A 17,692-nucleotide genomic window follows, 5' to 3' on the forward strand; every position below is an offset into this window, starting at 1 on the left:
AGAACTTATAAGTGAACCTAGGATCTTGATCAGAGATGATAATAACTGGCACACCATGCAATCTAATGATGTTATCAACATACAACTTTGCCAACTTGTCCATAGAAAATGTGATCTTGATTGGGATAAAGTGAGTTGCCTTGGTCAAGCAATCTACAACTACCCAAATGGCATCCATGCCCTTCTGTGTGTGGGGTAGGCCTGTAATAAAGTCCATGGTAATATTCTTCCATTTTCACTTCAGGATAGGTAGGGACTGTAATAACCCATGGGGCCTTTGTCTCTCAGCCTTGACTTGATGGCATGTTAGGCAGAATAGACACATGTGTGGCCACATCATTCTTCATTCCTTTCCCACCAGTAGAAGCCTTTGAGGTCCTTGTACATTTTAGTGCTGTCGGGGTGAATGGAGTATGGAGAGCTATATGCCTCTTTCAAAATTGTGTCTCTCAATTCACTATCACTGGGCACACACAACCTCCCTTTGAACTTGAGAATCTCGCTTTTAGTTACAGAGAAATTCGGGTCCTTTTGGGCTCCTTCCTGGCACTTTGCTATCAGCTTTTGCAACTCTGCATTATTACCTTAAGTTGCAGTGATCCTATCCACCAGACTAAGTTGTACCACCAATGCCAATAGTGACAAGGTGACACCTTCTATTAATATCTCCTAGTCTAGCTTCCTGGCCTCCTCTATGAGATGCTCATTGGTGGTCAGTGATACAAGAGTCAATGACTGGGATTTTTAACTAAGTGCATCAGCTACAACATTGGCCTTTCCTAGGTGATAGCGGATACTACAATCAAAGTCCTTCATCAATTCTATCCAATGCCTCTGTCTCATGTTATGCTCCTTTGGGTGACGAAGTACTTAAGGCTCTTATGGTCACTGAAGATCTCTCTTCTCGCCATACAGGTAGTGTCTCTAGATTTTCAGTGCAAAAATCATAGCTGCCAACTCCAAACCATGGGTGGGGTAATTCTTCTCGTAATCCTTCAACTAATGGGATGCATAAGCAATGACTTTCCCGTGTTGCATCAATACACAATCCAATCCCAGACTTGAGGCATCATTATACACAACCATACCACCTATACCGGTCGGAATAGTCAAAATTGGAGCTGATACCAATCTTTGCCTTAGCTCCTTTCACAAGCATCAGACCACTCAAATTTCACACCTTTCTGTGTGAGTCGGGTCATTGGGGTAGCAATGCAGGAGATGTTCTCAATAAACCTACTGTAGTATCTGGCCAATCCCAAAAAATTACATATATCTGCTACACTCTTGGGAGTCTCCCATTCTAGGACTACCTTCACCTTGCCTGGGTCCACCTCTATACGAATACTCGGTTCATAAAATTCATAAATGCGGCTGGTGCGTTGGTCAACCCAAATGATATCACCAATAACTCATAATGTCTATACCTTGATCTAAAAGCCATCTTGCTGACATCACTATCCTTGATTCTGAGCTGGTGGCAGCCCGATCTAAGGTCAATCTTGGAGAATACCTTGGCACCTTACAACTGATCAAATAGCTCATCTATCTTTGGCAAAGGATACCGGTTCTTGATGGTTAGCTTATTAAGCTCCAGGTAATCAATGCACATTCTCATACTTCCGTCTTTCTTCTTGACGAACAATATCGGTGCTCCCCATGGAGACACACAAGGTCTAATGAATCCCTTCTTCAGAAGGTCTTGAAGTTACACTTGCAATTCCTTTAACTTTGTGGGGGCCATACGATAAGGGGCTTTTGACACTGGTGTCGAGCCGAGGAGTAGGTCTATAGCAAACTCTGTCTCTCGGTCCTGGGGCAAACCTATCATCATCCAGGAATACATCTGGAAATTTCCTTACCACATCAAGCTAGGTCAATGGCCTAATCTCTATGTCAATATCCATCCCAGATGCTAAGTAGCCTTGACATCCCTTATCTAGTAGCTTCTTCATTTAGAGTGCCAATATGATAACCTTCATGGGTCTCTTGGGCTTATCCCCTTGGAACACAAACTCATCACCATCATGAGGTCTAAAATGATACTCTTCTCTGCACATATCCCACTGGCTCTGTATGCGGACAACCAGTCCATTCTTAAAATCACGTCGAAGTCGGTCATATCCAACTCAATCAAGTGAGCATTCAACTCATGCCCACCTATGGTCACTGGAAAAGGCTCATAAACATAATTCAACCCTACTATAGTCCCTATAGGGGTGCTCACAGCCAAACATCGAGTCAGTCCCTTGGGTGAAATTCTTATCTTCTTCACCAATGTTGGTGACACAAACGAATGAGAGGCTCCTGAGTCAAATAACACAGTGTAGGTAAAAATGATATCAATAGTATACCTGTCACTACACCGGGTGCAGCCTCAGTATCTTCTGCAGTCATAGCAAATACTTTGCTCTGTTGTCTCTGGCCCTGTGGGCGCTATGCTGGTCTAGGGGCTACATATGTCTGCTGGGGCCTAGGTGGCATAGTGTATGGTGCATCACCTGGCCTCCGGTGGCGGCATGTCCTTGCCATATGGCCCAGTTGATCACAATAAAAGCACCTTGGGCTCGATCCTATAGATTGTGATACAACACTAGACCGGGAGGACTGGGAAGTTTGACTAGCTTCAGGCTTCCTAAATTGCACTGGAGTTAGGTTGATATAAGGCACTCAGAAGGGCTTGCTACCTCCCTTGGAATCAGTCGTCACCATTGGCCTCTTTCCCGTTCCTTGCTGGTCTTCAATAGACTTGGCCACCTGGACCACCTCTACATCAGTCTGCAATTTCAATCCAACAATGCCTGGCCTCAACCTTTTCTCAAACTTCTTCGCTTTGGCTCTATCACCTCTAAGATGCTTAGGAGCAAAATGAATAACTCCTCAAAATGTTGCTGATACTCGAGCACAGATCGGGAACCTTGAACCAACTGAGAGAACTCACTCTCTCTTCTATCCTGAAAGCTTTTCAAAAAATAGTTCTTAAAGAAGGCCCCTTTGAAGTTTGCCCAAGTAGGGTTTAGGTTATCCGCCCTCAGAATGGGCTTAGTAGCACTCCACCAATCATCAACCTCATTTTATAGATGATAGCCCGCATATAAAATCTTATGCTCATCAGTGCAGCCCATCAGTATAAAAACTTTCTCCATTCCATCAATCCACCTTAATGGATACAATGGATCTTGGCCCACCTTGGAGAAATATGGGTCCTAAGCCGTAGAAATTTCTCCATCATCTTTTGTCAAGTCTGTCCAGCCCTCCATATGGGCCTGGGCTTAATCTAGCATCGGGTCTTGCACATGCCCATGCACATTTTGATGCCCTTGCCCTTGCCCTTGCCCATGCACTTGTACCCCACCAGATGTTTGAAGGGTAGGTGATCCAGTGGGTATTGGAACGGGTGCCGGTGGAGTAAGAGGTGCGGGCGGTCCATTATGGGTTTCCATTGTCGCTTGGATCCTATCATCAATCCCGGTCATAAATTGGTTTTTCCTTTCCTCAACTCCTTGCATTATGTTATCCATGATGGATGCCACATCCTGGGCTGTAAGTACCAATAGAGCCGGGGGTACATTGCGGGGTCTACACTGATTCTGTATAGGGAAAGTGGGAGGGGATGGATGTGACTAGGATCGGGACCGAGTGTTCCGGCGTGACATGACTCCTGTGGAGGAATTTGATTAGTTTACATGCATATACAAAGTTGCATGTAATTTGGAGCATATGCATACATAGTGGATCCCACACATATACGATAGGAAAAATTAGGGTTAGGTCATGCATAAGTGGGGTTCACACATATTAGGATCCAATCGTACACGTATCCCAAAAAGGACACACCATTAAAGTAACAAAAGATAAAATCAGATTTGAAAAATAAAAATATTTTATTTCCAGTTTAGTCCACCGGAAAGAAGGGCTTTACACCGGAAATATGGCTTAATCCATAGGAAATATCAGTGTTATTTCTGATGGGCAAAACAGAAAGCAATTTGGGTCCCTTTCTTTCACCAGAAATTTGTCACTGGAAGCAAGTCCAATGTTTCTGGTGGCTAGTTTCTAGTGGGCATAAAATTCTTATATATAGCTCGGGTTTGGGTTTCATTGTACCAAACCCTATTCTAACTTGTGGAAAAGGTGTGGAAATGACCGAGAGTTTTTCAACCCATTCCCAGCTTTCCTCTCTCTATTTCATGACCAATTGGCACTGCATACACATCAAAGGTACGTCTCTCCTCTTTGTAACCTAGTTTTGTGATTTTCTTCTCTGTGAGCTTTACATTCAGCCATTTAACTAGGTTTTCATTCTTGAATCCTTAGGAATCATATTTCAATGGTGTCTAGAGGCCATGTACATACCCGGCGTTTCGTTGAACAAGAGGAGCAAGCCATTGCCGCTTAGTTTAACCCAATCTTGTTCCGCTCTGTGGCTAAGTGAGATCGTTGGGAACTCTTCGAGCTCCACAATGTGGACCCGGGAGTCTATGTGAGGATAAGAGACTTCCATGCATTCCGTCTCCGTCAATGGTTCTAGGTAGTTGGGTGGTACCACATCTTGGAACCCAACAAGTACTACTACCCAAGACTTTCAGAGTCCTGACACCTTTCAGGAGAAAAACGACATGCTGACCAAGGAGGCTAGGGGATGGAACCGCTCAGTCAACTATTTTTCCACTCCTAAAGTTATATGTTGTGCAGTCCAGTTGAACATTCTCCCCACCTGTGGACACTACGATGAGGTATCCGTACTGCATGCCTATGTGACCTACTGGGTGTACATGGGGACACTACGATGATGTGGACCATGGTAACTCGGTCCGAGGGATAGGATCGTCAAGTTGGGAACCTATGCTATGGGAGGATACTGACGGACATCTTCCTTCGCTTTGGGGTGGATTTGGAGGGAGAGGCATGCTTGGGTGATGAGGTCACAGATTTCAACCAAGACTCCCTAAGGAAGATGACCCTTGACATGAGGGAGGTGACACCTGATCCAGAGGTGGGTGCGCAGCCTATGGAGGTAGAGAGAGGGTGGCGGTACCAGTGATGTTGGTGGCGATGTCGGTGATATTGGTGGAGGTGCTGGTGGTGCAGCGGAAGGAGCTACTGAGGTTGGTGGTGCTCCACCAATTGATCCACAGGCTATGGGTTCCAAGGTTGCCTCTACTTCCCAGGGCACTAGGGGTGCAAGACCTTATGGTCTCAATGATGTTATGGCACACCTAGATACCACCACATCACTATTGAGGCATATAGATGACCGCCTCGAGAGCATAAATAGGACCTATTGTTTTATGAACAATAGAGTGGCCTCCTTAGAGGCATAGATGCAAGCGATGGTCTTACATCTTGGTATTCTTGTGCCTGCTCCAGGAATGCATGGTCTGAACCCGGCTCAGGGCCAAGGATAGACCAACAGCAGTAGGGTCAACAAGAGCAAGAGTAGTGGCATGTTTGCCACTGTAGTTTTTAGGATTTCCTTTCATGTTTTATTTGAGTTTGATGTTTTAGGTTTTAGTTGAACTTTTTACATTTTGTCATTTGTTTTAGTTGTTTACTTTCCTAAACTTAGGCTAGTTAGGATTTCCTGCTTTCAATACTTTACTTTCTTATGAAAAGTATAAGTTGTGTATTCAAGCTCTCTTTTATAACGAAATGGCTTTAACACCTATCCTTGTCTTATAATTGTGCAATTCTATTATTTTTGTCTAGATATTTTTATTTATATCCTAATTTCCCCAAGTCGTGGCTTGGTTGAGATTGTGAGTTAAGGCAGAGCTTCAAGGTCTGATACAATAACTGTCACATCCCACTTCCAGTAGACCTAACTTACCATTAGGAATACCGACAGTGTAAGTAAGACACTTATTGTCTTACGAATCTACCAGGATCTCTGATAACAGTACCTTAACATTTCACAATCTCACATCACAAACCAACCATAAGCAGCAAAATCAGAGTATAGTAGTGGAATCATCAATAAAATGGAGAAATTATCTAGTGATAAAATATTATCCATAACCGAATTGTCCTTTTACAGTTATCCATGACGTATAACTAATAAGTTTAAAAGAAATGGACCATCCACATACTCCTATCAAAATCACCAAAAATACGCCAAACACCTAATGGTGCAGCGTATGCATAGAAATCACAAGCACAGTCTTGGCTATACTCCTCCACATCCGACATCCACCAGTCGCTCACTCCGTACTTGGGTTTAGAAGATAGAGAATCACTAACAATGGGCACGATTGTACTTGCATCATCATCTAAAAATAGGGTGTATACGTGGGTGAGCTTTCCAACTCGCTCAGTAAGGGGTGGGGTTCAAGCACATCCAAGTATAACAATCACAGTAATAATTTATGATGCATGATTACATAAATTAAACACATAGTCCATGATGATTGTGATGCAATTTATTTATTTTATTATCCACCTAACAATATAACTAAGTCTTGTAAAATGCTACTACAGCGCATTAGACTGTATCCTATGTCTTGGAACTGCCATCGACTACGTAAGGATACAAACCCTAAACGTGAATAGAAGTTTGTCGATCCCCATATGGGTCCATAGGCCACCCAAAAAACTCTAATAACCCCTATCTATCATGGCACTAGTACCAATCATCGGCCACACCTGACAAGTTCCCACCTCTAGCAACAATCACATCATATCACAGGTGTGGCATTCTGAAAAGGCACATCAAACATACCACAATGGGTTATCCCACACCTTTACCCCTGTTGGCAAGGGTTTGTAGCATAGGGAGTGATACTTAACCACATATATGCTACATGCCTTCATAATGATACAGTTAGTATGAATTACATGATACCAGCAAGACCTCTGCCATAAAGTGTAATCCATCTCCAAATACAGTCCCGGGTACACGATACCAGTAACACATCAGCCACAAAGTGAAACCCGAGAACATTTACCTAATCTAGCATGCATATCACAGTTGTGTATGGACTACAAAACATCAGTACCAATCATCAGCCACGAAGCGTATCCATTTCCAAATGCAGTCCTAGGGTACACGATACCTATGAGACCTCAGTTACAAAGTGTAACCTGCGACTACAAGTAACTCTAATGTACATAATCAATGCATGAATGTAACAACATACACACGACAATCACGACACTTATACCACCTCGGCCATGGCGGATTCTATCTCATATGGCGATCACGGTATTGGTACCACCTCGGCTACACCGGATCCCATCATACATCTCTATACAATTCATATCATAATCGTAAAATGACAAATGTAACATATGATATATCATCATCGTATTTGAATAATTACAATTAAATATTTAATTCTAAGCATGTGAGCAATTTAATAATAATGAACATTCTAAAAATAAACACAATCCATCCCCCACCTGGTTTATGTTCGAGTGTGTTAGGGTTCAAGTACGGCCACCGATCGATCGGCTTAACTTTGGTCTAGAGGCACGTGGACATCACTGTCCTAGACATAAGGGAAATTGTAGATCAATACGTGTTAGAAAGATTGGGAGAGACCCACTTGGGTCACCCCCAAAAGTTACAATCAGGGTTTGCTGGTGACAGTAATGTCACCGGAAACACCCACTAGAAATAGGATATTTCCACCAGAAATATCAGTGTTGTTTTGGTGGTGGTGACAGAGAGCTCACAAGCCTCTGTGATCCACCAAAAATATGCCATCGGAAGCATGCCCAGTGGATCTGATGGCTTGCTTCCGGTGGTAGTACAGAACTGTCCACTTATTTTCGGGCTTATTGGCTCTGGCCCAATTGTCAAGATTTGTTCTATGGAGTTTGTAGGGAATGGTCCTAGCATCATTCTAAGCCAATAAAATCCCAATTTTATGGAGCCATTCAGGAGATACATCGATAAAATGATCAAAACCTAGTTGGTCATTTGGCTCTACTTGGTGTCGGAGCTCATGGGGCTTGGTTCGAGTTTGGCAATAACACCGGGAGGGTACAATACGCATTCCACGATCTCCATGTGGTTTGTACACTAAGATTCCATCCAAACCTAGTTATGTCTAGGTCAAAAATGAAGAGAGAGAGTGGTGGAAGGGAGGGTACTTACCTCTGGCAACGATTCCGGTAACTAGGCAGCAGCCGACACCAAGGTAAGCCTTCTTCCTTCTTCTTCCTTTATCTCCTCCATTACATTGGACACAAGAGAAATGAGGAATGAATTCCTCATTTCTTACTTAAATGTTAATTTTGGACCTTAGGATCTGTTTGGTTGGACCCTAATCGGACCGATCAGGTTATTATGACTTTCGAAGCCTAAAAACCTGACCACTTAGGTTCAAAACACATTCACGTCACGAGGACAATGTGAGGGATGATTTTTGATCATTCGAGACTGTTTATGAAGCGAGTGGTAGGACCCACGGGCATCGACACCTTGACAGCAGCCTATTAGGCTCATCGGAAATAGCCCACCATATTCAACCCCAGTGGATCTGGTGGCTTATTTCTGATGGTCAAAACAGGTTGCTGTCTTGACCGCTTGCTATCCTACAGTTGGTCTTGCATGATTGGTAGCCCTCGGCCATACTCAGGGTCTTTTGACAATTTTGGTAAGTGTTGGATTCATATTTAAGGAGTCGGGTCACTTACCGCCTGGGATCGAAAGGTACGAATCCCCTTCAGTTAGACTGGCAAGCGATGCACGAACACCTGGAGTCATCTCTCCCCCTTCGGCAATGGGTGGCCATGAGCCAAAACCTGATCGTACTTTTGATCTCCGGTCCGAGACCTATAACACTTGTTCAAATTAGATCGAGTCAGGGCATGTGTGTAACAATTTAGTAATGCGAAAGTATAACGATTGATTATGGTGATCTACTTCTAACTACCATCCTAACACAAATGCGTCTAAAAGCGTCCAAACCAGCACATCTAGGGAAATTGAAATTGAAATTGCAATAAAAATTGAACGACCTAACCATTCACATCGAACCCTAACCATTCGTCATCTTGGAATTTAAATACTCAAACCTTACAATTAAAAAGCAAATAACTGAAAGTAAAAGTGCTGAAATAAAAAAATGTTGAAAAGTAAATGAAAGTACAAATAAAGGGGGCAAAGCAAGAGAGAGGCACACAAGTAGGTATCTCTACTTAGCCCAAGGGACACACCCTAAATAATATGAGCATCCCTACTTGACCAGAGAGTACTCTTATAAGGGCTTTTCTACTTGGCTCTAGGGGAAAGGAGGCAAAGTAAATGACTAAAAGTAAATAACTGAAGGTAAAGGCAATAAAAGGACGGTTTCATGGCTAGAGAGGAGCAAATCCAACACATGCACCTAGCCAAGGACCTTGGGGTAAAGAGAAAGCATCAAAGTAAAAACTGAAATTTAAATCCTAAATTAAGAATGAATGGGTAGTAAGAAGAGGGAATGAGAGGGGGATGAGAAGACTTATGTAGAAGCCTACTTACTTGAACTTCAATACTTGAACTTGAAAACTTGATTGATTTGAGATACTACTAACCCTAAAAATCAGATCTGGACTGAACCAAATTTGAAATTGCTAGGACTGGAAAAAACAAATCTGAACATGATAAGAGAGACTCCACACTTGGTTCTTATCACTTAGAACTAAGCCTAGAACTAGTAAATTAAAATTATTACAACTTCAATTACATAAATAATAAAATCTTGAATAGCATAAACAAAGACTTGCATTAAAAAAAAAAAAAGATTATAAAAGTGTTTGCATAAAAAACTAAGACAAAGAACTAAAGAGAAAAAGATAGCACAACTAAAAAATTAGAAGAAGAGAGGAATAGAGGGACGCCCTCCTAGGGCTTGGTCGATCCTCTTATATAGGGGATAGGAGAGAGAGTGCAACAATTTGGAGGATTGGGGAAGAGAGATATAAAATAGGAAGTAGAGGGCGATTTTAATTTCTTGCCTTTTTTCTTATTTTTTCTCGTTATTTTTTTCTTTTCTTCAAACATGGTCAGCCTCTTGAGGTCGATTGTGTGGTGAGTTGGAGGGAGAAGAATGGAGAAAAAATAGGGTAGAGAGGAGCTTGGATGATTTGGGTGATGTTGTTTCCAAGTTAGTGGGGATTGGGAGATAAAATAGGAAGTAGGGGATTGGGTCGATTTCTTTTCCTTTTTCCATAATTTTTCTCCTTTTTCTTTCATTTCTCTTGTGCGCACAACCCCTTGTATGATTTTCTTTCCTTGCTCTACTGATTTGGACATCTTCTATTTTAATGAGAAATCTCGTCCATGCCCTTGGTGCTTTAAGTAGGTGGAAAATAGGAGATCTTCAACAAAATCTCCTAAAAGAAACAGAGAGTGTTCAACGCCCAAGGAGAGAGAAAGTGGCACCCAAGGTGGTCCCTCTTGCTTTGTTGGCATCTGAAATATTTTCTTGTACCCCTGGGACAATTGCAGGCAAGCTGGGACTGCATCTCGGTTCTCTTCTAGTCCATTATTATTTTTCTGGCCTGAAAAGAATAATTAAATGTGCGGGTATCACAGTGAATGTGTACTTTTAATGCAACACATCCATCTTGGTCAAAATTTCATCTTCTTTGCAGCCATGAAAAGAAATGGGCCCCTTTACGTGTAAAATTAGATATATGGCACTTGATAGTCTTTAAGGCCTTGAAAATAGAAAACTTGTAAAGAGAAAGTAAAACCCAAGGTAGCTCCATTCTAAATATGTAAAATGCATGCTTTACTACCTAAGATTTCACACGTAAATGTGCTCATCAGAATTAGCCCACATTTAGACTTTTCTAGTCCTCGAGCAAAACAAAAAGAAAAAGAATAAAAGTCTAACTCACTTTCAATAAACCCCTAGGTTACCCCTAGTGGACGAGTTGTGTCTTGTGAGTGTTTGCAGTGAATATATACCCAAAATTCAGACAAAAAAATGAAATCCCAAGCTTGGCTAAAGGTAAGGGCCTTACCAATCTGGAACAATGATAATTTCTCTTACACTTAATCTAGGGACCCCCACACTTGAATTTTTATTACCCCATATCAATTTTAGACGCAAGCATATTTCTTAATTTGGACCTGACCTTGTCTCTTCCAAAACATCCTTATCTTAAAGCAAGGCCACTTATGAAGTAATAGGGACCCCAGGACAAAGGCGTTGGAGTGTTTTTGACTAAACATGTTACCAAGGCATTGATAACATTTGCACATACTTTCCCGCTATGTGGTTTTCTTTCTCATTTTTATTTTTTTTATAATAAACTCTATCCTACTCCACTACCGTTGGCATGAATGACACAGTGGAGCAAACACTAGACACCCAAGTTACTATGTAGCTTTGCTTTTTGCATATGCCCACATAGGCAGTGATGCTAGAGTTCTTTCAAAAGTTTCCTCTTTAAGAATTTCGATTAAGACATCACGCTTCCTAAGGCGCAATGCCCTGTCTAGCTCCAAGGAAATCAAATTTTATGTCACTTTTTACACTTCATTTAAATTGTGTATTTGTCAACTCATGCCAATCTAAAAAGAAGATCTCAACTCCAAATCAAAAGTACAAGGAAACCATAGACTTACATATGGTCCAACATCGTAAAACAAGGGTCTCTTATTTTTTAAAAAAGAGTCCCATCTCAAGACACATGCTTGTTTCTTTTTTTCTCAATAGGGTTTTTATGCATTCAAGATGGGTACCTTAATTAAAACTCTTATTTTCATACATCAACCAACTGAATGGTATGGTTATTAGCCAAAAGCCAAAGTAGGACTTATATCCTTAGCAGACTTAAAAACAAAATGAAAAAAAAAAAAAAAAAAAAGCAAAAACAAAAAGAACTGGTTTCCCTCCCCAACACTTAAGTCATGCTATGTCTTCAATGCATAGAAAGAATTAAAAGCAGAGACAATGCAAGTGAGTCATACATGGTTAAAAGTTAGTCATCAATGTAAAGTGGTTCATGGAGATCCATAACCTCTTCACTAGCAGTAGTAGAAAACTCGAGGAACGGATTTAAACACTGACCACTAACCTCAAAATTACCCCTATTCTTGGATTCAGAATCTCCACAGCCCCATGGGGATATACATTATGGACAATAACCAGGCCATCCCATCTAGATCTAAGTTACCAAGAAAAAGGTGCAACTAAGAGTTGTACAATAAGACCTTATCACCAATTACAAAAGATTTATGCAGACTGTGCTTATCATGGAAGGCTTTGGTTTTTTCCTTATAAATCTGAGAACTTTCATAGGTATCATTCCTAAGTCCCTCCAAGTCAAATAGTTGGAGCCTACAATAAATACCCGCATCAGACAAATCAAAGTTGAGCTTCTTGATGGCCCAAAAGGCCTTATGCTCCAATTCAACTAGTAAGTGATAGGCTTTCCCATACACCAAACAGTATGGAGATTGACTAAGGTCAGCCTTGAATGTAGTCTGATGGGCCCACAAGGCATCAATAAGCCTGGACCACCATTTTGTGGTCATTAGATTTACAAGGTATGGCTTCTATCCATTTAGAAACATAATCAACTGCCAAAAGTATGTATCAATTCCCAAAGGAATTAGAAAATGGTCTCATGAAATTGATGCTCCACACATAAAAAATCTCAACAACCAAAATGGGGTTGAGGAATATCATGTTCCTCTTATTGATACGGCCAAAAGATTGGCAGACAGGACCAGCCTTGTAAAAATTAGAATCATATCTAAAAAGAGTGGGCCAATAAAATCCATATTGGAAAACCTTTGCGGCAGTCTTCTTAGGTCTAAAGTGTCCACGATATGCATGATTATGGAAAAAAGATAAAATTGAGTGATGCTCATGATCAGGCACACAACAGCTAATAATTTGGTCAGGACAAACTTTGAAAAGATAGAGATCGTCCCAAAAGAAATGCTTGACTTGGGAAAGGAATCAGTACCTATCTTGGGTGGACCAATGATCTGGAGTCACACTTGAAACTAAGAAATTGACAATGTCAAACATAGTTCACTAGACACTGCAAGTAACTGTTCATCTGGAAAGTTCTCGTTGACTGGAGAATTGACAGTCAATGAATTGGGAAGCTAGGATAAATAGTGTGCAACTAGGTTTCAACTCCTTTCTTATGCTTAATTTTCAAATCAAACTCTTGCAAAAGTAAAACCCACCTCATGAGACGGGATTTGGCATCCTTCTTCTGAATAAGGTGTCTAAGAGCGGAATGATCAGTGTACACCACCACATGTGACCCAACTAAGTAAGACCAAAACTTTTTTAATGCAAAACAGTAGCTAAAAATTCATTTTTAGTGGTTGTATAGTTGAGTTGTGCTTCATTTAAGGTCCTACTAACATAGTAAATGATAGTGGGTAGCTTATTAATCCTTTGACCCAAAATCGCTCCTATGAAAAAATCTGAAGCATCACACATCAGTTCAAAAGGTTCAGTCCAAATAGGTGGTCAACTCCTTCTTAAGGTGCTTGAAGGATTTTAGGCACTCCATAGAAAACTCAAAAGTTTGATCTTTGAAAAGTGGTGTAGTGAGAGGTTGGGCTACCTACCTAAAGTTTTTGATGAACTTTTTATAGAACTAGCATGGCCCAGAAAAGACCGGACGTCCTTAACAGATTGGGGAGCTAGTAAATTATTAATTAAATCCACTTTGGCTCTATCTACCTTAATTCCTTCCTTGGATACTACATGGCCTAAAACAATACCAAATTTAACCATAAAATGGCATTTCTCCCAATTCAAAATAAATTTCTTATATATTCACCTTTACAAAACTAGGGAAAGATGGTGAAGACACTCAGAATAGGTATTCTCATGAATTGAAAATTCATCCATAAATACTTCTAAGAATTTTTTGACCATATCAGAAAAGATGCTTATTATGCATCATTGGAATGTAACAGGGGCATTGCAAAGCCCAAAGGGCATACTCCTGTAAGCAAATGTTCCATACGGGCATATAAAAGTGGTCTTATGTTGGTCCTTTAAAGCAATTAGGGTCTGGTTATAGCTAAAATATCCATTAAGAAAATAGTAGCATTTATGTCTAGTTAACCTCTCTAACATCTGGTCAATGAATGGCAAGGGGAAGTGGTGCTTTCACGTTGCCGCATTAAGTTTCCTGTAGTTTATGCATATTCTCCACCCTGTTTGGACACGGGTTGGAATTAGTTCATTATTGGCATTGGGAACTATAATAACATCAGACTTCTTGGGCACTACATAAACTAGGCTTATCCATTGGGTATCAGAAATAGGATAAATTATTCTATGATCCAAGTACTTTAGGATCTCTTTCTTAATGGCTTCCATCATCACAAGGTTAGCTCTTCTTTGGGGTGCCTTGGATGGTTTGGAATCCTCCATAAGATGTGTATGATGTTGCATAATAGAAAGGCTTGTACCCTTGATATTAGCCACGGTCCAACCTAGGGCTTCTTTATTGTCGTTTAACACTTTAAGTAACTCATCTTCCTAGTTAGAAGTCAAATCTGAAGAAATTATTACAGAAAGAGTCTGGTCAGGCCCTAGGAAAGCATACCTCAAATTAGATGGCAACTCCTTAAGATCTAGCTTAGGGGGCTCAACTATGGAAAGTTTGGGAATGGAATTGGAAAGGGGTCCTAAGGGCTCCATAGGTCTGTGAAGACATAGGACTTCAGAAAAGAAAGTTTCAAAATCATCATCCAACTCATCCATACACTCTTGGAATTCTGAATCAAAATCAATATTAAAGTTGGTAATTAAATAGTCAAAAAAATCTAGAAAATCCTCAAGCATATTGATCTCTTCTTCCATATGTGGTTGCTTGCCTATCCTAAACATGTTAAACTTAACAGTTTGGTTGTCAAAAGATAACCTTAGGAAACCATTCCGGAAATTAATTAATGCATTATGGTAGCCAGGAATGGTCTTCCTAGAATTATTGGGATCTCTTCCTTGGTTGAGAAGGGCTTGGTATCTAACACAATGAAATCAACTGAGAAAATAAATTCCCCCACCTTAAGAAAGACATCCTCAACCATCCTTTTAAGAATCTTAACAAACTTAACTGCCAATTGAAGAGTAGTTCCAATGGCTTTCAATTCTCTCCTAAATCTAGTTGCTTATACATGTGAGGCAAAAGATTCACACTTGAGCCAAGGTCAAGTAAGGCATGCTTAATGTAGGTGTTGCCTATGACACAAGCTATGGTAGGGCTCCCTAGATCCTTATACTTGGTAGTTATAGGCTGAGTAATTATGGAACTAATGTTACTTACCAAGAATGCCTTTTTGGGCACACTAGTGATACGTTTGTGAGTACACAAATTTTTCAGGACCTTTACATAGGTGGGGATCTGGGATATGGCACCCAAAAGAGGGATGGAAGCAGTCTTCTTTTTGTTTACCAAGTGATTAGGAAAGGCGACAGGAGGAACATAAGGACTGTTAGGGATTTTCCCTTTTTCAGAAGAATCATTTTTTGTTTCCTCAACCAAATCATCTTTAGTTTCAGAAGAATCTTTAGGTTCATCAAACGAACCAGGAACAAGAGGCACACTTGTGTCCTCAACAGAAGGAGAGTCAATAGGAGTAATAGATGGGGAAGATTTAGGAACACTTTGTCAGTACTCTCGGCCACTCCTGAGGGTATAAATAACATGACATTGGTTGGAGGGCCCTTGTTGGGTCTGACCTTATACTGCATTCAATGATGCATTAATTGGTGCTTGTGAACTAATAGGCTCATGATGCCTAGGGTTAAGCTCTGGTTAACTGGGCAAAGTTCCCTTCAGCCTTTCATACAAAATTGAGACAACTTGGGTGAGTTCTCTCGTAAGATTTTGATGGCTTATCATGAGGAGGGCCATATTCTTTTTCAAATCACCTACTCTACTTTCTTCTCCAGTGTTTGTAAACTCTGATAAGATGATAGGAGAGGGGGGCTAGGGAAACTAGCCTAAGGTCCTACATTTGGCCTAGAAAAAGTATTTGGGGCAAAAGGTTATTGTGCAAAGGGAGTCCTTTGGGGTCCAGATTGACCTTGACTATGAAAATTGGAAGGCCTTGCTTGGTTGCTCTGGTTCCAAGAGAAATTTGGGTGATTTCTCCATCCTAGATTATAAGTGTTACTATATGGATTATTCTAATATACGACATTCACATTTTAATTGGAAGTGCCCCCAGAGGTGTTGGGGCATTCTTTTATGACATGCCCTGGGGACTAGCACCAAACACACATCTTAACCAAATTGACTGATGATGGCTCTCTAGGAATAATAGCCTCAATCCTTTTGATTAGGCTATCCAAGTGGGCTTTCATGGCTACTAACCCACCCACAAAATATCCTTTCCCCTCCTATGGTTCTTTCACTCTCTTCGGTTGATTCCTACTCATGGATTTTTTCAGCTAAGTCAAGTAAAAATTCTCATGCCTTTCCTTCATCTTTAAAGGATGTGAATCCCCCAAGGCACATAAACTCTATCATTTGTTTAGTTGGGTAATCAATACCCTCATAATATATTTGACATAAATGCAATAAGTCTAGGCCATGGTGAGGGCATTCTTGGAGTAGATCCTTGAATCTCTCCATAAGTTTGGAAAAGGACTCACTAGGCTTTTGCCTAAACTGAAGGATATCACTTCTAAGCTTATTGGTCTTGTGAGTTGGGAAAAACTTCTTAAGGAAGGTAACTTTGAACTATTCCCATGTGATTATGGAATTTGTGGGTAATCCATACAACCACTTCTTAGTTTGGTCTTTTAATGCAAAAGTGATGAACCTAAGCTTAACAACATCATCAGAAAGCTGTTGGATCTTAATTAGAAGACATACCTCTTCAAATTCCCATAGAAATAAGTATGCATCCTTAGAGGCCAGCCCATGGAAGTGGGGCAACATAGTGATGAATTGAGATTTGAGCTCAAAATTATTGCCCTGGTCTTGTGGTAGAATTATGCAGGAAGGTTGGGCTGCTCTAGTAGAGTAGGACCTATCTTTCACAGATTTAGGTGGAAGGTTTTGCTGTTGGTCTCCCATATTTAAAGGTATTGATGAGAGCATAGGTATAGGGTCACTACTTGTTGGTTCTCTTCTTTCGAACCTATTCTCAGTATTACGTACCCACCTAGCACTCATGTAACAGAAAACTACCCACAACTAAATTAAGACAAGCACAAAAGAATGGGAATTTTTTTTTGTTTATTTTTTATTCTTTTTGGCTTTTTGGGAGCTTACCGACAGGGATCCAGGGTTGCTCAATTCTTGAGGTACTACTACAGGGTAAAACCTATCTTTACCATACTGTGTGGCGACCTCCACTAATACAACTATTATTGTAAGTTGCTCTTTTTAGGAATGAATAATAAAAGAAAAAAAGAAAAATAAAGCACTCTAATTTACCAAACGAAATCAAAAAATAATATGGACCTGTCTCCCTGGTAATGATGCAAAAAATGTGTTTGAATTTTAAAAGTAACCGCAAGCGTACGGATCAGTGTAGCAAACGGGTCAAACACAAGGAGAGCAGCCACTTTATTTTTAGCTTCTTTTAATAATGCAAAAGTGTAACAATTGATTATGGTGATCAACGTCTAACTACCGTCCTAACATAATTGCATTTGAAAGCATCCTAACAACACATCTAGGAAAATTAGAATTGAAATTACAATAAAAATTGAATGACCTAACCATTCACATCTAACCCTAACCATTCATCATCTAG

At 40.5% G+C, this 17,692-nt stretch overlaps 1 non-coding gene across 1 annotated transcript; it reads left to right on the forward strand.

The window, feature by feature from the left end:
- The first annotated feature begins 16,513 nt into the window (after positions 1–16,513).
- Positions 16,514–16,620, forward strand: LOC122058534. The gene has a single exon (XR_006133827.1). It is a non-coding gene; the product is annotated as a small nucleolar RNA R71 (small nucleolar RNA).
- The last annotated feature ends 1,072 nt before the right edge of the window (positions 16,621–17,692 follow it).

Source organism: Macadamia integrifolia, chromosome 12, assembly GCF_013358625.1.
Source record: "Macadamia integrifolia cultivar HAES 741 chromosome 12, SCU_Mint_v3, whole genome shotgun sequence".
NCBI lineage: Eukaryota > Viridiplantae > Streptophyta > Magnoliopsida > Proteales > Proteaceae > Macadamia > Macadamia integrifolia.